This window comes from Cherax quadricarinatus, chromosome 65 (assembly GCF_038502225.1).
Source record: "Cherax quadricarinatus isolate ZL_2023a chromosome 65, ASM3850222v1, whole genome shotgun sequence".
Taxonomy (NCBI): domain Eukaryota; kingdom Metazoa; phylum Arthropoda; class Malacostraca; order Decapoda; family Parastacidae; genus Cherax; species Cherax quadricarinatus.
The window spans coordinates 2,915,862-2,938,361 of record NC_091356.1 but is presented as its reverse complement, the minus strand read 5'-3'; the positions used below and the strand labels follow the sequence as shown (position 1 = coordinate 2,938,361).

Below are 22,500 nucleotides of genomic sequence, written 5' to 3'. Positions count from 1 at the left end.
GCTCCCACACCTCCGTATGCCCTCGGATGGCGGCCCAACAGCTAGCTGTGTGCTGGCTGAGCCATTCTTGTAGGGTTGGGTGGTCCTGTGGTTTAAAGCGTCATGTGGTTCTCGCTTACCATGAGGCAGGCCAGTACAACATGGGTTCGAATCCTTGGCTAGCGCAGTGTTGTTATTGATATATATATATATATATATATATATATATATATATATATATATATATATATATATCAATAACACACACACACACACACACACACACACACACACATATATATATATATGTGTGTGTGTGTGTGTGTAAATGAGAAACGAGTCATAACATAAGCTTGACGCAGTAAAAACTAACCTGAATTATTTCAGTTAATTTGAGCTGGCTGCATCAGAACATTTACAAAATTTAAAGTGGGTAAAATCACCTCGGATACTTCAAGTCTAGTCGGCTTTCTTGAAGGAACTCAGCAATCACAACGGACCCTGCCCTGATTCTAACTTCTGATTGCTAGTAGTTTTCTAAATTTGAGTGACGCAATGATTTTCTGGATGGCAAGGCCTGACTGATGTGGTAAATAATGTGCAATGTGTAGAGCAAACCTGTATAGGCAGACGACGTAGTGCTACATAACATTATATACAGAAATAGGTGACTTGGCAAGAGAGGTCATGTGTTATTGGTGATGGTGGTACGCGTGGAGGCCGCCGGCGCCACCAGTACTTCCTGGACTGGATGAGAGATGGCGTAAGTCGACAGGTAAGTCGACGTCATGTTTGCAGGGAAAATTTTATTACGACGTTCCGTTCAGGAATGAATTTCATCAAACACCACAAAGGCCAATCGTGGACGTAAAGTCGTAATAAAGTTTTCACTGCAAACACAGTGACTTTCTGCTGGCACTAATTAACGATGCTTAAAGCTAGGTAATGCAATGGTTGAGTATACCAGCAGTATGTAAATAAGATACTCATTTTATTGTGAAGACGTTACGTCTACAGAAAAAGGTTACGAAGTCATATGTGCGTAGCTAGCCGAGTACGCGAGGTTAAGTGACCTCCCACCTCGAAACCTCCCTCCAGTCCCTATAAATTCCCATATCTTGTTATTCCCTGTAGGAATTAATGAAGTCTCTGGTCACCCAAACGTCTCCACAGTAAAATAACCCACATTGCTTACCTTATTTACATTCTCCATGAATTTGTTCTCTGGTAGGGGAAATCTCTTTAAAAGCTGCCTCTAGGCATTGCCTTCTTGTCCTTGCTTTCCTCAGTGGCAATAAGTACAGCGTGTACACAGTGCACAAGGTGTGGTCTTTCCGGTACACGAGTACAATATACATTGATAAAGGTGTTGGTTTTGTAAGTGTATTTGTGCTCAAGGACTCTGGGCTGCAGATAATGTGATGTTTTCTCTGGATACTCTTCATGAGATCTATCATACACCTATTTTAGTGTTGTGCTGAACATTAGCTCTTGCTTTTATTAATTCACGAACGGCTTTTAATGTGGAAACATCTACTTTGGTGCTGCTCAGTCGAAGGGTCAGGGTTCTCGTGTTAGCCACGATCGATGTCGCTACAATAACTCGTGGCTTGTTTCTCGTGATGAGAACGACACATGCGTATCACTTAAGTATTTTTATTGGAGAAATTTATCGCCTGCATAGCAGGCTTCTTCAGTCTAATACAGAGATGAATTACAATCCTGGACACAGTCGAAATGGAGAGGTTTTTTGAAGTGGTCAGTCCCTCAGCCTTAAGAGGCACATAAGTACCCCGTCTCCTAATATCACGTTTATTTTTCCACTATAATCTACCTTGTTCATAATTACTATCGCATTTGCTTTGTCTGTTTCATAAGGTGAAGTCCAGGATCTTTCCTTAATTCATGGTATAACTTAACAAATCTTTAAGGACAATTGTATTGGAGAGGTCTGACCTGTGCTCAGAAGACAGAGGTACTTACGTGCTCCTTAATGGCCTGAAGAGACCGTTCGCCCATCAAGGCTGAGGGACTGACCACTTCAAACTACATCTCCACTTCTATTGTCACCAAGGTTGTAACTCACTCTGTATTCGACTGAGGAAGCCTGCTATCCAGGCGAAACCTTTCGTCAATAAATGTAGCGAAATGTTCCACTTCTGTCTTACTTATCAACTTATCAGTACTGTATACCAAATATAATATGAAGCTTGTTTTCCGTGCTCTCATTTGGTTTGTTGAGACTGTGTTGTGCGTTTACAGTCACAGACGAGACAGTTAATATATCTGAGCTTCATCGAAATATCGGTGATTGTGTTACATTCACTATCAACAATCTCTGGGTTACAAATTTTATGAACCTCGGGAGAAAAAAAATATAAACACTTACACCACATTTTGTACTCTTTGCGTTTTTATAAAATAGGTGTACATGTACAGGTGTGTTAATACTGGCGTTTTAAGGGAATAAGACACATGCACAACTAAAGCATCTAATGGAGACGTTTTGCTAATGCTCTCCTTTCCAAGGGTTTACAAGCCACTAGTGGTGAAACGTCTCCTTCAGTAAATGTCTTGAATGTGAGTTGCTATCACACATCTGCGTCTCAGTAGGATATTGTTCCGCAACAAATATAATTTAACCCAAGATTCAGCTGGACCTTGAAACTGAACGACACTGTGCTCTCTCCTTATAGAAGTTAAATTATACGAACTCAACAGTACCCTTATATACCAGGAATCTTGGCAACCTAGCTGTATTAACCGACTTAATAAAGACCTTGCGTGTTCGTTAAGTGGTCTCTAAATAAACTTAGCTATGCACGTAGTGTCATTTTAGCACGCTACGATAAAGCTACATAATGTAGGAGCATGGCACGCGTGACTGAACAGCACCAGGAAACGTTCAAATATGCATGCGTGCCATGTTGATACAGACGACTTATAGGTCATACTGAACTAACAGATTTAGACCAAGAGCCTATGTAAAGTTTCCAGATGAAAGGATGTAAACAATTGCCTTACTTAAGAATAAATATAACCAAACCAATATAAACATTGGCTTGGTTATCATGTTTTATAATCGCCGATTCTATGATGTTCCTTTCCACCACTGGAGAGTTTGAGAATGTTATTCGAGCTTCTGACCATCTATCAGGAGTGTTGAAAACCCTGATGTGGTACCATAAGTATTGGTTTCTTGTGCTAACCGAATCAAGTACTGTTGTTGTGGCACCTTAACTTCTAACAGTTGAGCTGTTTAGCCGACATAAAATATATCAGAGTCACTGCAAGAACCCTACACTTCTCACTGTCTTTGCAAGTGAATTCCTGATCAGTACGTCCACGTATTCTTAAATATTACTACATGTATGTTAAATCTTTGAGAGGTTACTAAAAGGATTATCTAGGGAGTTAAGAAGGGGTTAGTGAAGTAGTTGGACATTTAATGACAATGAATGACTTGGAGGGTGTATAAGTCTGTAGGGGAAGGAAGGCGAGGTAGTTGTCCTAAATACTAGTGGTGAGTAGTGGTGGTGAGCAGTGGTGAGTAGTGGTGGTGAGCAGTGGTGAGCAGTGGTGAGTAGTGGTGGTGAGCAGTGGTGAGTAGTGGTGGTGAGCAGTGGTGAGCAGTGGTGAGTAGTGGTGGTGAGTAGTGCTGGTGAGCAGTGGCGAGTAGTGGTGCTGAGCAGTGGTGAGTAGTGGTGGTGAGCAGTGGTGAGTAGTGGTGGTGAGCAGTGGTGGTGAGGGGTGATTAGTAGTGCTGGTGAGCGGTGATGAGTAGTGGTGAGCGGTGATGAGTAGTGCTGGTGAGCGGTGATGAGTAGTGCTGGTGAGCGGTGATGAGTAGTGCTGGTGAGCAGTGATGAGTATGAGTAGTGCTGGTGAGCGGTGATGAGTAGTGCTGGTGAGCAGTGGTGAGTAGTGCTGGTGAGTGGTGATGAGTAGTGCTGGTGAGCGGTGATGAGTAGTGCTGGTGAGCGGTGATGAGTGGTGCTGGTGAGCGGTGATGAGTAGTGCTGGTGAGCGGTGATGAGTAGTGCTGATGAGCGGTGATGAGTAGTGCTGGTGAGCAGTGGTGAGTAGTGCTGGTGAGCGGTGATGAGTAGTGCTAGTGAGTGGTGATGAGTAGCGTTGGTGAGTGGTGATGAGTAGTGCTGGCGAGCGGTGATGAGTAGTGCTGGTGAGTGGTGATGAGTAGTGCTGGTGAGTGGTGATGAGTAGTGCTGGCGAGCGGTGATGAGTAGTGCTGGTGAGTGGTGATGAGTAGTGCTGGTGAGTGGTGATGAGTAGTGCTGGTGAGTGGTGATGAGTAGCGTTGGTGAGTGGTGATGAGTAGTGCTGGCGAGCGGTGATGAGTAGTGCTGGTGAGTGGTGATGAGTAGTGCTGGTGAGTGGTGATGAGTAGTGCTGGCGAGCGGTGATGAGTAGTGCTGGTGAGTGGTGATGAGTAGTGCTGGTGAGTGGTGATGAGTAGTGCTGGTGAGTGGTGATGAGTAGTGCTGGTGAGTGGTGATGAGTAGTGCTGGCGAGCGGTGATGAGTAGTGCTGGTGAGCGGTGATGAGTGGTGCTGGTGAGCGGTGATGAGTAGTGCTGGTGAGCGGTGATGAGTAGTGCTGATGAGCGGTGATGAGTAGTGCTGGTGAGCAGTGGTGAGTAGTGCTGGTGAGCGGTGATGAGTAGTGCTGGTGAGTGGTGATGAGTAGCGTTGGTGAGTGGTGATGAGTAGTGCTGGCGAGCGGTGATGAGTAGTGCTGGTGAGTGGTGATGAGTAGTGCTGGTGAGTGGTGATGAGTAGTGCTGGCGAGCGGTGATGAGTAGTGCTGGTGAGTGGTGATGAGTAGTGCTGGTGAGTGGTGATGAGTAGTGCTGGTGAGTGGTGATGAGTAGCGTTGGTGAGTGGTGATGAGTAGTGCTGGCGAGCGGTGATGAGTAGTGCTGGTGAGTGGTGATGAGTAGTGCTGGTGAGAGGTGATGAGTAGTGCTGGCGAGCGGTGATGAGTAGTGCTGGTGAGTGGTGATGAGTAGTGCTGGTGAGTGGTGATGAGTAGTGCTGGTGAGTGGTGATGAGTAGTGCTGGTGAGTGGTGATGAGTAGTGCTGGTGAGTGGTGATGAGTAGTGCTGGTGAGTGGTGATGAGTAGTGCTGGTGAGTGGTGATGAGTAGTGCTGGTGAGTGGTGATGAGTAGTGCTGGTGAGTGGTGATGAGTAGTGCTGGTGAGTGGTGATGAGTAGTGCTGGTGAGTGGTGATGAGTAGTGCTGGTGAGTGGTGATGAGTAGTGCTGGTGTAAGCCTGTTCCTAGCCAGACACCATAGGAAACTGGCTCCCATGCATCCACCTTTGCAGATCCTTTATATATCGATGGTGCCAGAATGTTTAACACTGCTGGTGTCAGAATGTTTGTCACTGCTGGTGTCAGAATGTTTATCACTGCTGGTGCAAGAATGTTTATCACTGCTGGTGCCAGAATGTTTAACACTGCTGGTGCAAGAATGTTTATCACTGCTGGTGCCAGAATGTTTAACACTGCTAGTGTCAGAATGTTTGTCACTTCTGGTGCCAGAATGTTTATCACTGCTGGTGCCAGAACTGGCTCCATGAAGACGCAGTGACATCTCTCTGTTGCATGCAATAAGGGCGTTAGGGCACTGCAACGTTGCCATAGCAACCCAAGGATACCAACCACTCTGAACTGTATAAAGAATAATCAAACAATGTATTTCCAGTGATGTACGACTGTAGAGGTTATAAAAGGTAACAATAGTTTCTTGCGTTCAAATGCCGTACTGAAGACATAGGTGAAGAAAGCTTTTAATGGGAACGTTTCGCTCTGTGTAGAGCTTGATAAAGCTCTGTAGAGTTTGATAAAGATCTACAGAAAAACATTGTATTGGGTAATGTTTATCAGACAAGCCATTCATACACTTAAACACTAATACACTTTATTATGATATCCAAAAGTGGAGATTGGTAGTAAATTTGGGACATATACACATATAGAGACACATCGCACTTTATATACACTGAGATGTATATTTCTCGATGTGTATGAATTATGAGATATATAACTTAGTATATATACACCGAGATATGTATTTCTTGATGTGTATGCTTTAAGAGAGCCATAACTCAGTCTGCATAAAGATACGTATTTCACTTGGTAAATACGAAGAGAAATGCGTACCTCCGGGTGTATGTATCCTGGCTCCTCTCTGAGGATATACGCTGAGATAAAGTCCGCTCAGTGTGTGTACTCAGAGCTCCAAAGACTGAAGTGTAACAATACACTGCACTACACTACAATACAATGCACTACAATACACTACAATGCACTACACTACAATACACTAAAATACACTACACTACATTGCACTACACTGCACTACACTACACTACACTATACACTACAATACACTGTACTACAATACACTGTACTACACTACACTGCACTACACTACACTGCAATACACCACACACTACACTGCACTACACTACACTACAATACACTACACTACACTACAATACACTACACAACACTACATTACACCACAATACACTGCACTACACTACACTACAATACACTACAGTACACTACACAACACTACATTACACCACAATACAATACACTGCACTACACTACACTACAATACACTACAGTACACTACACAACACTACATTACACCACAATACACTGCACTACAATACACTACAGTACACTACACAACACTACATTACACCACAATACACTGCACTACACTACACTACAATACACTACAGTACACTACACAACACTACATTACACCACAATACACTGCACTACACTACAATGCACTACACTACACTACACTATATTTAAAAGATAACATGCAACTGCACATTAAGTTGTCACCTTGTCATGGTTCCAGGGGTCGACGCCTCCACGTAATTAAAACAATTTTTTCGCTACGTAAGAGAAATATGAAGGAATTAATAACCCAAATCTGTCCAACAAAAAAGGTAATACAAAAATTAAAACTGTAACAAATTACATTTTTTAATATTTGTTCGCAAGTCTATATATTTTATTTTTAGAAAATGTAATTTATAATAAGATTCTGAACAAATGATTGCAATAGTTCTTAGTTACATCTGATATTAATGTCGTCATTGTTGTATTGAAGATTAATATTTTAACCTTAATTTTTAGAAGGGTAGAGGGGTAAGCCAGGGAAAGGCCTCGATCAGATGACCAGAACTCCAGCTTCTGTATCACCATATGACTAAGACCCGCGTCAGGGAACACTTGTCTTGGTTTCCTGACGAATGGTACCTAACCTGACTTGTAGCTTTATAGCCCATACGGGTTTAGAGCCTGGTAATGCAATATGAATGTATGCATTCTAGATTTTAGACGAGCTTAGTTGTCGTAGTGTTGAGTGATAATTGTAATGTGACGGAGGGATAAGTTAGATTGTGGTTAGTGTACGATGACTGGATATCTTGCTTCATGTTCACCAGTACTGAGGGAAATTTAAAAGTATTTCTTTTGTTGTTATTGCTGCTGCAGCTGTTGTTGCTGTTGCTGCTGCAGCTATTGTTATTGTTCTGCTGTTGTTGTTTCGACTTTTGTTGTTGTTGCTGTCGTTGTTGTCGCTGTTGTTGTTGTTGTTGCTGTCGTTGTTGATGCTGTTGTTGTTCAAGCTATTCTTTTGACAATGTTGTCGCTGTTGTTACGGCCATGACTGCTGTTATTGTTGCATTTCTTGTCGTTATTTTTAAATTACTGTTGATAGGGTTGCTTCTGTTGTTGTTTCTTTCATTATCGTTATTGTTATCGTAATTATCGTTGTCGTCGTTGTTCTTGCAGGTGTTGTATTATATACGCATGTGTACTGACAGCAAGTTTTTTCCTCTCTGACATCATTGCTCGCCTGACATCTGGTGTGTGTGTGTGTGTGTGTGTGTGTGTGTGTGTGTTCTAACCTCTGGTGTGTGTGTGTGAGGGGTCTGACCTCTGGTGTGTGTGTGTGTGTGTGTGTGTGTGTGTGTGTGTGTGTGTGTGTGTATGGTCTGACCTCTGGTGTGTGTGTGTGAATGTGTGTGTGTGTGTGTATGGTCTGACCTCTGGTGTGTGTGTGTGTGTGTGTGTGTGTGTGTATGGTCTGACCTCTTGTGTGTGGTCCGACCTCTGGTATGTGTGGTATGACCTCTGGTGTATGTGATCTGACTTCTGTGTTTATCTGGTCTGAACTCTGGTGCATCTGGTCTGAACTCTGGCGTATCTGGTCTGAACTCTGGTGTATCTGGTCTGAACTCTGGTGTATCTGGTCTGAAATCTAGTGTATCTGGTCTGAACTCTGGTGTATCTGGTCTGAACTCTGGTGTATCTGGTCTGAACTCTGGCGTATCTGGTCTGAACTCTGGTGTATCTGGTCTGAGCTCTGGCGTATCTGGTCTGAACTCTGGTGTATCTGGTCTGAAATCTAGTATATCTGGTCTGAACTCTGGTGTATCTGATCTGAAATCTAGTGTATCTGGTCTGAACTCTGGTGTATCTGGTCTGAACTCTGGCGTATCTGGTCTGAACTCTGGTGTATCTGGTCTGAACTCTGGTGTATCTGGTCTGAACTCTGGCGTATCTGGTCTGAACTCTGGTGTATCTGGTCTGAACTCTGGCGTATCTGGTCTGAACTCTGGTGTATCTGGTCTGAACTCTGGCGTATCTGGTCTGAAATCTAGTGTATCTGGTCTGAACTCTGGCGTATCTGGTCTGAACTCTGGTGTATCTGGTCTGAACTCTGGCGTATCTGGTCTGAACTCTGGTGTATCTGGTCTGAACTCTGGCGTATCTGGTCTGAACTCTGGTGTATCTGGTCTGAAATCTGGTGTATCTGTCTGAAATCTAGTGTATTTGGTTTTAACTCTGGTGTATCTGGTCTGAACTCTGGCGTATCTGGTCTGAACTCTGGTGTATCTGGTCTGAAATCTAGTGTATTTGGTTTTAACTCTGGTGTATCTGGTCTGAACTCTGGCGTATCTGGTCTGAACTCTGGTGTATCTGGTCTGAAATCTAGTGTATTTGGTTTTAACTCTGGTGTATCTGGTCTGAACTCTGGCGTATCTGGTCTGAACTCTGGTGTATCTGGTCTAAACTCTGGTGTATCTGGTCTGAACTCTGGTGTATCTGGTCTGAACTCTGGTGTATCTGGTCTGAACTCTGGTGTATCTGGTCTGAACTCTGGTGTATCTGGTCTGAACTCTGGTGTATCTGGTCTGAATTCTGGTGTATCTGGTCTGAACTCTGGTGTATCTGGTCTGAACTCTGGTGTATCTGGTCTGAACTCTGGTGTATCTGGTCTGAACTCTGGTGTATCTGGTCTGAACTCTGGTGTATCTGGTCTGAACTCTGGTGTATCTGGTCTGAACTCTGGTGTATCTGGTCTGCTGCTAATTAAGTTTCCACGCGTATATTATTTTATTTGGATTATTACCCAGGAAATTTAGTAATGTAGAATAACCCAAGTAAAGTCAACAGTGTTGTTTATTTTCACTGGGCTCCTTGGATCCTCTTCCCAATGGTGAGACCCACAACAGTCGACTGATACCCAGGCTCCCACTTTCGGCTAGAATGAACAGGGGCAACATAGGGTGAAAGACCGGGGAATATTGTATAAAGTGAACTAGATATCGAACCGGCATCACTGAGAAAGCCCCAAAGATTTCTTACTCATTCCTATTACAGTTACAACAGGTGAGATTCTTTTGGCAAGCAATAATCATATTTTCCATAAAGATGGCTTCTGTCACCCCAAACTAGGATACGAAGTAGTTAAGAAGATTTACTCAGCATTCTAATGTTTCTGAGAGAGAACGAAAGTTTGATTAATCTTGCTAGAAGGCAATACATTTAACAGGTTTATATATTCACCATTATAACCGGACGATATTACACCATCTCCCTGGATGACTGCTGTCTACCAACCTACTTCCTATTATAATTATTAGTGTTGGTGGTGTTAGTAGTAGTAGTAGCAGCGGTAATGTAACAGTAGTAATAATCGTAGTAGTAACAGAAATAGTAGCAGAAGTAATAGCAGGAGTAATAATAATAGTAGTAATAATAGCAGTAGTACTAATAGCATGAGCAGAAATGTAAGATGACCTTAAGAAGGAAACACTTTCACCATTATTTGCCCAGTAACTGTTTTCAAAATCTGATACCATTTGCATGTAGTTTTTTAGTTTTTACAGGCTAAGAACTGTTATCTTACCTAAGATCATTCCAAAGCCCAAGCTTGTCTAAGGTATACTACCAACCTCAACAGTCGACTAGCACCCAGGTACCTACTTACTGCTAGGTGAAGAGGGACAGCAGGTGTAAGGAAACATGCCCAACGTTTCCACCCGTGCCGCTTATCCAAACACGGACACTCAGTATGTGGGCTCCGTGAGTTGCCAACCGAGCCACGGGCAATCTCGAGTTATGAGAGAAATGAAATCTAAACGTTGGAGGAAGGGAAAAAAGAAAGAAAGACGAATGTTCAGGTAACCTCTTAAAGATTCACTATCGAGGATAAGTAATAATAATAATTATTATTATTATTATTAATAGTAGTAGTAGTAGCAGCAGTAGTAATAGGTATAATTTCATTATTTTTATTATACCATCATTAAACACTATTTGATAGGGGAGACATAGCCACGTTAAGCTCAATAATAGAATACAAAGAAAAGAATTCCACTGGTAATTCTGGTTAATCTACTGAGAAAGTCTCCAGACTTTCTTAAAGAAGCAGTTAAAAAGAAATAAAAAGTAGATGGTGAAGCCTGGTGCTTGTCCAAGGCGGCGATGAGTTCCATAAATACTGCAGAGGTTTTCGGATGAGCTCAGTAAACATTCCACAAACTTGATCGCCAACACCTTAAAGCCGACCTGAGGACCTTTAACCTCTTAACCAGTGTACGTGAATCTACTTGTTACTCGAAGTACATGTTAACTACCAACTACACCAAGGTCGTTAAGGCTGCATGTTACCTGTACACCACCACCAACAAGGTTACTCTTTCCTAAAACAGGGTTTAAGTCAACTCTTGAAGATACCTCTCGGAGTATACTGTATACTCTTTCCATCTGTAAATTTTACCATCGTGGGGAGGCATCTCGTGTGTGTTTAGAATATCTTTTTTCTGCCTCTGAGACGTAGCAGTTTGCAAAATCATTTAATTGAGTTGTATCATTAGAGGATTTATATAATATATTGCGTTCATTTTGGTAAATAACAGTTCTCTGCTCTCCACGGTAACCACGAGTACACACTAAGACAGTGAGTACACACTAAGACGATGAGTACACACTAAGACAATGAATACATACTAAGACTGTGTATACTCACTAAGATTATATTTATACTTAATAAGAAGATGTACAGTTCACAATAAGATTATATACACATTAAAAATATGTATACAGTAAGACTGTGTACACACTAAAACTGTGTGTACACACTACAACTATTTGCACTCTAAAATTTTGTGTACACACCCGACTATGTGTACGTGTAAGCTTCACTGGTTAGTATTGTTGATGATCGTCTAAATTTGCTGGCTAATTTATATTTCGTCCACATTTGTTGTGTCTACATGCTACCTTTGCTGCGTCTACGCTTGCACCCGTGTCTACATGTTACCTTTGCTACGTCTACACCCTTGTATGTGTCTATATACTACCCTTGCTGCGTGTACGCTTGTACCCATGTCTACATGTCTACATGTTACCTACCTTATGTCTTCACTCTTGTATGTGTCTACATGCTAGCTATGCTGCGTCTACGCTTGCACAAAAGCCTTCCCCAGCACTTATCACTTGACTGCAGTAATGGTGATAACACTCTGGTATTAACTCTTTTTTTTATACTCGCCTCTCCACAGATTAATTCTGAAAAACTTGTGGAAATCATAGCTGAAGAAAAAATACTGGGGAGAACGTCCATAAATGAGGGCGCATTTATTTTTCTGCCAGGGTTAGGAATACTAATGTGTTTTTGGATCCCAACGTCGTACTGTCGACAACAGCCAAATAAAGACACGTTGCAATAACAAGCTTTTGTTGGCCTGCGTTTCGCTCTGTAAGGAGCTTTCTTAAGACTTGATAAAGCGATACGCAGAGCGAAACGTTGTTCCAGTAAAAGTATTTTACTGCTAATTGTGTCTATTCTTAAGTGAATTTTATTCTATCATAAATAAACGTGTGATGTTTATTCTAATCCCTTTAAGGGATTAGAATATATATGTCATTGAAAGGTTCTTTACCCAAGGACTCTGAGCCGCCCTTTTATTAAATAACAAAAAGGCACAATACCGTGACTGGAACAACACACAAATAACCCGCACATAGGAGAAGGGAGCTTACCACAACGTTTCGGACCGACTTGCACCATTTACAAAGTCACAAGTCCAAGTCGGACCGAAACGTCGTCGTAAGCTCCCTTCTCCTATGTGCGGCTTATTTGTGTATCGCCCTTTTGTTTCTTGTCTCGAATCTGATTACCTCCCATTAGCAAGGCTTTTAATGATCCTGAAGGGCTTAGAGCTTTTCCATGACAGTAAGAACGTGACAGAGTAGCTGTATATATTGACCTCAGGTGAGGGACGTAACAGATGAAAAAGACATTGTCACTGGTAGACGGGATTCCTCAGTGGAAGTAGATCATACCCGAGGGATGAGCCAGGAGTAAGTAAGAAGGTTGTGGAGAGCTGCTCTGTACCAAGACTCCATGATGACATGTCTGACAACTTGTCAGACACTGCAGCATCATCAAATCTTGGTACAGAGGACATTTCCACAACCTAGTTACTTCTGGAACTTTCCTTGGGTATGACCTACTTCCCATGGATAATCCCGTCTACTAGCGACAATGTCTTCATCTGCTGCATGACCCTCATCCGACGCCAGTGTATATAAGCGCTAATGTGATGTAGTGGATTTGTCCAATGGTGACTCCGCCTCCTTCTGCTTCTACTCACCTGACTTCAAGTATATAACCCACTTCTCGGAGCATATGCTGTACTTTTTTCAAGATTGATGGACTAAACACATCGACTCCAGGATCAAGTACTGATTACCTCACTCTCTTCCTCATCTTTCACCGTTTTTTTCTGTATTGGACTGAAGAGGCCACTGGCTGGTGAAACGTTTCCTCTGTAAAGATTTGCAAATGTTGCACAAGTGCTTCATTCTTCAACTTGTCGGTTTTGTAAACCATTGCATCACAGAGAAAGACCTGCCTAGTATGGGACAGTATGCCTGCTGCAGTGTTCTTCCGTTCCAGTGTTCTTAAGTATACAGGTAACTTTCAGAATTGTAGATGAATGGTTCACAGAACCGACATGTTGATAAATTAGACACATGTGCAACTCTTGGGTATCTTTATTAAGGAAACGTTTCGCCACACAGTGGCTTCATCAGTCCATACACAGGAGAAACTTGAAAAACAGGAGGAGAATGAGGTAATCAGTCCCTCAACCTTGAGTCGATGTGGTCAGTCCATCAATATTGAATAGAATACGGCATATGAGCTGAGAAGCAGCTTATAAACCGTAGGCAGGAGAGGTGCAGCAGTTGTAGGTGGTGTCACATTTGCTCAATGTGGAAGTAGGTCGTGCCCAAGGGTTAGGCAAGCGAAGAATTCCCAAGTATTAAGATCCCAAGAAGTTGCAGTGTCTGACAGGATTGTAGATGAATGGTTCATAGAAGCGACACGTTGATAAATTAGACACATGTGCAACTCTTGGGTATCTTTATTAACTTTCAGAAATTGATGTTGAAAGCATGTAAGAAAATTAAGGTAGGATGATGTAGTATATGTACACCTGAGGGTGTACACGAGGCAAGTGTACACCTGAGAGTGTAAAGGGCACATGTGTACGTGAGAGTGTACACTAGGAAACATGGCAACTCTTTAACAAGGTGAAACAGCTTTCATTCTTCCGCTGCACTTACTCATTACCCTCACCAAATTGGTATGTTGTGGTGGATAGTTAGTCGGGGAGGGGAAGTGGTTGATATGGGGAAGCTAAGTGACTAGTGGGGGTGGAGAAGTGACTGGTGGGAGTGAAGTGACTGGTGGGGATGTAGAAGTGACTGGTGGAAGTGAAGTGACTGGTGGGGGTGGAGATGTGACTGGTGGGAGTGAAGTGACTCGTGGGGATGGAGAAGTGACTGGTGGTGGAGAAGTGATTGGCATCCCAAATATCCCTTAACTTTAGCTCCCTGCCCTTCAATGTTCCGAGAAAGGTAGCCTCAGTATCCCTTATCCCAGGCCACTCCGAGAAGTTTATACCCAGTATCCCCCAGCACCAGTCTCTTGCAGCTCAGTGATCCGGGAAGGGTGTCCTCAGAATCTTACAACCTCAGCCTCCTGTACATCAGTGTACGCAAGAGATGCAGTTGTTGTACCTCATCAACCCTCATATTCAACTACCTTAAGACCTAAGATACACAGTTCAACTCTCCCAAGAGGTCAGAGAGCAAGACCAGTAACTTTAGCATACTCAAGAAGTCTGTCACCTTCGGGATCAGAGTCTCAACAAGCCCAGGAGCTATATCCAGGGACGGATTTACTATGAAACTAACCAAGACAGTACTCGCAAAAATAAATTCAAGTTGGAAAAAAATAGATTTAGAAAAGATATGAGAAAGCACTAGTTTGCTAATAGAGTTGTGGATGAGTAAAACAGACTCACGAGTAGTGTCATGGAAGAGAGAACTTTGGAGTGGGAATTAAACCAGCCTAGTATGGGCCAGCAGGTCTTTTGCAGTGTTCTTCCTTTCTTATGTAACTCTCCATCCGATGAAGTCGCAGAGAAAAGTTCTGGCTCTCATTAATTATTCCAAACGTGAAATTTTCTCAACCAATTAACCAACCATCGATGCAGAGAAATCCATCCTACTTGAAGCCTAGACCATCAACCTCTCTGATACCATCTTGACCGTATAGTAGCTTTGTAGCTCAGTGCCACTACTAAAGAATACAACAAATAATTGCTTGTTTAGACATTCTTGATACCTTTTTATTTTCTCTCAAGGCGCCTGAAGCAGCTAAGACTAACCTTTTTTGCTGAAGTATATATCGTAGGGAAATAAGTCGCGTCCCTGAAATCGATATTCATAGAAGCAAACCTGATCTTACATTTGAAAGCCGCCAATGGAATCAAGGTACACTTTCATTTGGACTTGGAGGGACTGATTACCCTAAGTCAACAAGGAGCGCAATATTTACATTTCCATCCTCGTGTGTTACATCTTGGGAATTAAAAAAAATCTCAGCGTGCCTCAAAGATTCTAAAATTATGATTCTACGTTTATCAAAGAAGATAGACGGTGGATTTTAACCACATTAACTTTCCATAAAAGCACAAAAAGTTCCACCGGAATATCCATATAGAGGAGAATATAGCCTAAAAGCTTGAGAATGTGTCTGAGAATGCAACCATTTCCCTCGTGGCTGTGAGAGCTCGTCGTGCCAGGCATTTCCTCTTGTATGTCCTGAATTTTTCACAGGACATTCGCCTCGTCTCTCAGAGTGTTCGCAGTGGCGAAGCTCTTCACCCTACGTCCTCAGTCTCACCGAAAATACGTATATTTGCGGCATTGTATCAGCAAATCAATAAGGCTTCCAACGGCCTTTCCTTATCTCCTTTCTATTTGCTCAAAGGAATCGTTCATTTTTTAGGCAACTCTTTTGTTAATTTCTTTTTTTTCTTACACACTAACCAAATTATCCCCAACTTCTCATCATTCTTGTATGATCAGTCACTCAGAGTTAACATAAAAATGTTGAATAAGCAGTTAGAATGATTCACATACAAAAGCAGGACTGTCCCACCTCTCGTGACATACCTTGTGCTTGACTGTTCGAGCCTGCAAGCGTCGAGGTTTGGCTCCTGGCCCCGCCTATCAGGTACGAACGGTCATGCACACTTCATGGCTTCGTGATACCTCTTATCCCTATTCATAAAACTTTGTATAGAATTTGCTTCCAGTACTTCCTCATGGCCAAACGTCCCCAACCTCAAAATTACCTCTCTACGTTTTCTACTCTCTCCAGTAATTATTCTCTGTATTGGATTGAAAAATCACTGGCTGGCGAAAGGTCTTCTCGGTAAAGATCCCTGTGTATTGTTTGTCTCTTTCATCAACTTCTCAGTATTGTATACCTTCAACATAATGGTACAAACCAAGCTAACTTGATTGAAGTATCGTAGCATTATTATTATAATAAAAAAAGAAGCGCTAAGCCACAAGGGCTATACAGCAAGTATCGTAGCAGCGAGAATGCTGAGTGCTGTGAGTGTTGCTGTAGCAACGAGCAGGCGGAGGTAGGTCGGTAAGTAGGTAAGGTTTGTTAGGAAACAGGACAAGTGTTTCTTGACGCGGGCCTTAGTCATGTGATGACGGAGGATCAGACATTTCTGGAGCTCACTTGAGTGTTGCTGGTAATGGTTGTGAACTGCCCAGCTGTGTTGACGTTCTCAAAGTTTATGCTCACCTGAGATCTGATTTCCCTGACAACAGTAGAACTCTTGTTGGGTTAGTCATGACATGGGTTGGTCCTGCCATGGGTTGATCCTACCATGGGATGGTCCTGCCATGGGCTGACTCTGCCATGGGATGGTCCTGCCATGTGTTGGTCCTGCCATGGGCTGGTTCTGGTTCTTGAACTTCCAGTAAAGAACAACCTCAACCAGACTACAGCCAAGAGTAATATTCCCAAAAACAATATTTCCCAAAAATTATAATCCCAAGAATACATTTCCCAAGAATTATATTTCCAAGTATAACATTTCCCAAGAATTATATTCCTAAGTATAACATTTTCCAAGAATTATATATCCCAAGGTGAATATTACCTGAGTTGTAGCTACGGGAATTGTAGCTACAGGAATTGTAGCTACAGGAATTGAACTGAAATTACTCTCCACAATTCCTGAATCTTATTTTAGGATGCCCTATTACTCAATAATTTTGAATTATTAAAGGCATAAACGAAAATAAATTCTGAATGTAAATTTTAATTATTCATTAAACCTTAATTAAAACTATCATCAAAGCATTGGTAACCTGTTATTATTTAATAATATTTTAAATAGGTAATTAAGGACGTTGATGGATCAGCTGTATATCAACTGACTCATGACGTCACTGAATCAGCTGACTCATGCCGTCACTGAATCAGTCGAGACAAACTGGATTAGTTATCGATGATTCCTAGGATCATCGACCCTCCACTGATTGGTCCTATAAAAGCTCCTCCTATAGTCTGATAAATCAATCTGTTGCTGCTCGATGCCCACATTCCCAACCAACAGGAAGTAATCACGATAGACACACCCCAGCTAGCTCTGTACACCACCTGCTCCCATTCCGCAGGTTCTGCATGACCTTTGTGGGTATAACGCTCCCCATGAGTATGTTAATAACTGTTCAAGAACTAAGGTGTTAAGGTGAACATCTTTGACATTTATAATAATGTTAATAATAATAATATATAGCACACAAGCCTATGCTTTACTATATGCACCTCGCGTGAATAAGTGAAAGAATATACAAAGAAATATCACAGCCAGCAGGATTGGAACCCAGGTTGGTAGCTGTCCACGAGTGCGGTTTACCTCCGTCTGACACCTTAAACCACTCAGTTACAGATACCTAAAAACGTTAGGCAACCTGCTTGACTGCAAGGCATGTTCCTTCCCAGCGTTGGGCACACCAGTGAGCCTCGATCATGGTCCCCAGTTATTTTATTTTCCTCCTGTATGTTCTGGCCACACGAGCGTCCCCGTTTGGTGTACTAGCCTCCACAAGCAGTATATATCGTATTGTAACCACGAACGAATGGTATTTAATCAATAACAACACTGGGACTAGCCGAGGACTCGAACCCGTGTTGTTTTGGCCCCCCTCATGGTGAGCGAAAATCACACGATGCTCTAACCCACAGGACCAACGAATCCTACAAAGATCACGCACCCAGCAGAGCTAGGTGTTGTACTGTGATCTGAAGACACCTAGCTCTGCTGAGTGCGTTATCTTTGTAGGATTGGGTGGTCCTGTGGGTTAGAGCATCGTGTGATTTTCGCTCACCATGAGGCGGGCCAAAACAACACGGGTTCAAGTCCTCGGCTAGTCGCAGTGTTGTTATTGATTAAATACCACTAGTTCGTGGTTATAGTGCGATATATTCTGCTTGTGGAGGCTAGTACACCAAACGGAGAGTAGAATGAAATTAGCTCTGAGGCACCCACACCATCGATTCGAACACAATACACTTGTATTGTAAAAACATAAATGTTACCGATCTTTTTATCAGTCTGACGATCCACCAGTCAAAAATACATTTGAACAGTCTACCCACAGTTTTATATTATTTTAAATAACACACACACACACACACACACACACACACACACACACACACACACACACACACACACACACACACATACACATATAACCAAGGAGGAGGTGAAGAAGCTGCTATGCGAACTTGACACCTCAAAGGCGGTGGGACCAGACAACATCTCTCCGTGGGTCCTTAAAGAGGGAGCAGAGATATTGTGTGTGCCATTAACAAAGATCTTCAACACATCATTTGAAACTGGGCAACTCCCTGAGGTATGGAAGATGGCAAATGTAGTCCCAATTTTTAAAAAGGGAGACAGACATGAGGCACTAAACTACAGACCTGTATCACTAACGTGTATAGTATGCAAGGTCATGGAGAAGATCATCAGGAGGAGAGTGGTGGAGCACCTGGAAAGAAACAACTGTATAATTGACAACCAGCACGGTTTCAGAGAAGGAAAATCCTGTGTCACAAACCTACTAGAGTTTTATGACAAGGTGACAGAAGTAAGACAAGAGAGAGAGGGGTGGATCGACTGCATTTTTTTGGACTGCAAGAAGGCCTTCGACACAGTTCCTCACAAGAGGTTACTGCAAAAGCTAGAGGATCAGGCACACATAACAGGAAAGGCACTGCAATGGATCAGAGAATACCTGACAGGGAGGCAACAACGAGTCATGGTACGTGACGAGGTGTCAGAGTGGGCGCCTGTGACAAGCGGGGCTCCATAGGGGTCAGTCCTAGGGCCTGTGCTGTTTTTGGTATATGTGAACGACATAACGGAAGGGATACACTCAGAAGTGTCCTTGTTTGCAGATGATGTGAAGTTAATGAGAAGAATCAAATCGGATGAGGATCAGGCAGGACTACAAAGAGACCTGGACAGGCTACAAGCCTGGTCCAGCAACTGGCTCCTTGAATTTAACCCTGCCAAATGCAAAGTCATGAAGATTGGGGAAGGGCAAAGAAGACCGCAGACACAATATAGTTTAGATGGCCAAAGACTGCAAACCTCACTCAAGGTAAAAGATCTGGGGGTGAGTATAACACCGAGCATATCTCCTGAGGCGCACATCAATCAGATAACTGCTGCAGCATACGGGCGCCTGGCAAACCTACGGATAGCGTTCCGATACCTCAGTAAGGATTCGTTCAAGACTCTATACCATTTACGTCAGGCCCATACTGGAGTATGCAGCACCAGTTTGGAACCCACACCTAGTCAAGCACGTCAAGAAATTAGAGAAAGTGCAAAGGTTTGCAACAAGATTAGTCCCAGAGCTACGGGGATTGCCCTACGAAGAAAGGTTGAGGGAAATCGACCTGACGACACTGGAGGACAGGAGGGTCAGGGGAGACATGATAACGACATATAAAATACTGCGCGGAATAGACAAGGTGGACAAAGACGGGATGTTCCAGAGAAAGGACACAGACACAAGAGGTCACAATTGGAAGTTGAAGACTCAGATGAATCAAAGGGATGTTAGGAAGTATTTCTTCAGTCATAGAATAGTCAGGCCATGGAATAGCCTAGAAAGTGACGTAGTGGAGGCGGGAACCATACATAGTTTTAAGGCGAGGTATGATAGAGCTCATGGGGCAGGGAGAGAGAGGACCTAGTAGCAATCAGTGAAGAGGCGGGGCCAGGAGCTATGAATCGACCCCTGCAACCACAAATAGGTGAGTACACACACACACACACACACACACACACACACACACACATACACACACACACACGCACACACACGCACACACACGCACACACACACACACACACATGAAGAGAATGAGAAGAGTTCATTCGATCGAAGACCAGGCAGAACTACAAAGGGATCTGGACAGGCTGCAGACCTGGTCCAGCAACTGGCTCCTGGAGTTCAATCCCACCAAGTGCAAAGTCATGAGGATTGGGGAAGGACAAAGAAGACCGCAGACGGAGTACAGTCTAAGGGGCCAGAGACTAAAAACATCACTCAAGGAAAAAGATCTTGGGGTGAGTATAACACCAGGCACATCTCCTGAAGCGCACATCAACCAAATAACTGCCGCAGCATATGGGCGCCTGGCAAACCTCAGAACAGCATTCCGACATCTTAATAAGGAGTCGTTCAGGACCCTGTACACCGTGTACGTTAGGCCCATATTGGAGTATGCGGCACCAGTTTGGAACCCACACCTAGCCAAGCATGTAAAGAAACTAGAGAAAGTGCAAAGGTTTGCAACAAGACTAGTCCCAGGGTTAAGAGGTATGTCCTATGAGGAGAGGTTAAGGGAAATCAACCTGACGACACTGGAGGACAGGAGAGATAGGGAGGACATGATAACGACTTACAAAATACTGAGAGGAATTGACAAGGTGGACAAAGACAGGATGTTCCAGAGACTGGACACAGCAACACGGGGACACAGTTGGAAGCTGAAGACACAGATGAATCAAAGGGATGTTAGGAAGTATTTCTTCAGCCACAGAGTAGTCAGGAAGTGGAATAGTTTGGGAAGCGATGTAGTGGAGGCAGGATCCATACATAGCTTTAAGCAGAGGTACGATAAAGCTCATGGTTCAGGGAGAGTGACCTAGTAGTGACCAGTGAAGAGGCGGGGCCAGGAGCTTGGACTCGACCCCTGCAACCTCAACTAGGTGAGTACAACTAGGTGAGTACACACACACACACACACACACACACACACACACACACACACACACACACACACACACACACACACACACACACACACACACACACACACACACACACGCACACACGCACACACACACACACACACACACACACACACACACACACACACACGCACACACACGCACACACACACACACACACACACACACACACGCACACACACACACACACACACACACACACACACACACACACACACACACACACACACACACACACACACACACACGCACACACACGCACGCACACACACACGCACACACACACACACACACACACACACACACACACATACACACACACACACACACACACACACACACACACTGTGTAAAATTAAATAAATAACCCACCCACTGAGTAAAACTTATTTACATGTACAACACACACTGTAAAGTTCCTTTAAATCCCACACCCACTGTGTAAAATACATTCAAACATCCCACCCACTGTGTAAAACACATAAACAGCCCATCAACTATGTAAAATACATTTTGACAGCCCACCTTCTGTGAACAATATAATCCTTTCCCAATGTTTAATATATGCAATAAAACAAACAACTCACTGTGTATCGTAGTGTTGACAAGTAACAGTAGTACTACTACTACTACTACTACTACTACTACTACTACTACTACTACTACTACTACTACTACTACTACTAATATATTTATCTCGACACGTACGGGATACATCTTATACAGACCTACTACTTTATAGAAAGCTCCTTGTCATGCAGAGCATTTCGGACAAATTAGGTCAATTTTGTCCCTGATCCACCATGAGGCCTGGTCACAGACCGGGCCTCGGGGGCGTTGACCCCCGGAACTCTCTCCAGGTAAACTCCAGGGTGCGATCCACACTAGTAGACTAACACTCAGGTACCTGTTTTACTAACAGGTGAACAGAGACAGCGGTTGTCTTAAGGAAACACGTCCAAATGTTTCCACCCGTACCGGGATCGAACTAATGACCTTAATGTGTAAGCTGAGTGCGTTGTAACCGAGCTACGGGATACTACCTAACCATCATGCACTATCACATCATTAGTGGCTCCTTAATATATGCAATCATAACATCATTTACTGTTATGATACCATGATAACGAGCTTATGATAACATAACGAGAATTCTCACATTTACACCCGGATAGTGGGTTAAACTATATAATATCCAGATAAATCGTAATAAATGATTGTCACTGAAAAAATAGCTGTTCATTACGACTGATTTATGGACTATACCGCCTGAAGGGGCATGAGAATAGATGTACCATGACAGCTTGTGGAGGGTGAGACAGTAGGGTCACAATTGGTGCCGCTGATGCAACCATGTCACAGAAGTCATGCTTGTAAACTCATCGTGTTTGTAAGCTCTGTGGCTGAGTGGTTATAGCACTGGCCCTGCTGAATTTTTGAAACAGGGTT

General features: G+C 43.2%; 1 protein-coding gene across 3 annotated transcripts in view; it reads right to left on the bottom strand.

Annotated features, from left to right (window-relative positions):
- Nucleotides 1-22,500, bottom strand: part of LOC128700583 (protogenin-like) — a 792,820-nt gene that overhangs the window by 119,706 nt on the left and 650,614 nt on the right. The gene's annotated exons all lie outside the window — the stretch shown is intronic.